Source organism: Chaetura pelagica, unplaced genomic scaffold, assembly GCF_000747805.2.
Source record: "Chaetura pelagica isolate M959 unplaced genomic scaffold, ChaPel_1.0 scaffold169, whole genome shotgun sequence".
Taxonomy (NCBI): domain Eukaryota; kingdom Metazoa; phylum Chordata; class Aves; order Apodiformes; family Apodidae; genus Chaetura; species Chaetura pelagica.
The window spans coordinates 1,020,681-1,021,543 of NW_009954616.1; positions in this window are offsets into that span (position 1 = coordinate 1,020,681).

Here is an 863-nt window from a genome sequence, read left to right on the forward strand (position 1 = left end):
TCTTTCCCTCTCTGGATTATAAAAAGAGATGAAATAATAGCACCTGCTACTCCTAACTCTAGTGATTGGGATGAGAAATACGTAACAACCTCAGCCAGCTACTTGGAGTGCAAAGAGCTGTTCTGCAGAGATTCAGTTCGTTTTTTAAACAGAAGGTGGTTTAGGGAAGAGAGGAGGGTCTGATGTGCAGAGAGCTAATCCTGTGCCCTGGGATGCATGAGCAATCATCCTGATGGCTGTAAGGATGAAGAAATTCAAAGTGCCTAGAAGTCAAAAAAAGTTAAAGGCTATTGAGTGACAGGTAGTCACTTTCCACACAGAAAGAAAATAAAGCAGTCTCACAGCTGCAGCAGCAAAATAAACCTGAAGGCATGTTGGTTTAAAGGAAATGTTCATTCAAATAATGTACTTCCACTTTGACTGGAAGACTTCTGACTGTTAAAATGACTACTTTGTTACTTACATGTTTGTTTGACATTTTTTCTTTGTTACAAGATGACTAATAAAATTAATGTGTAAAAACCAGGAGAACTTCACAGTAATACTTTTAGTTCATTATATGAATGTGATTACATGACCTAAGGCAAATCCAAAGATACAGTGACAAAAACTGATTCGTTGATTGACTGAAGCTGGGCTAGGAGGTAAAAATGCAAAGTGTTCCATGAAAACTGTCTCTTACTAACACTGCATAACAGTAAGCTACCAGCTTATTTTCCAATTGTTATATTGTATATAAACATATTGAGAAAGTTGTTAGTTTGACAACCTATGTTTTAATATGACTAATGAATGTGGGATTCTGCTCCCCAAATTTTAAAACTGCAAACCTTCCCTGTTCTTCCTACTGGAATATTTTTTTA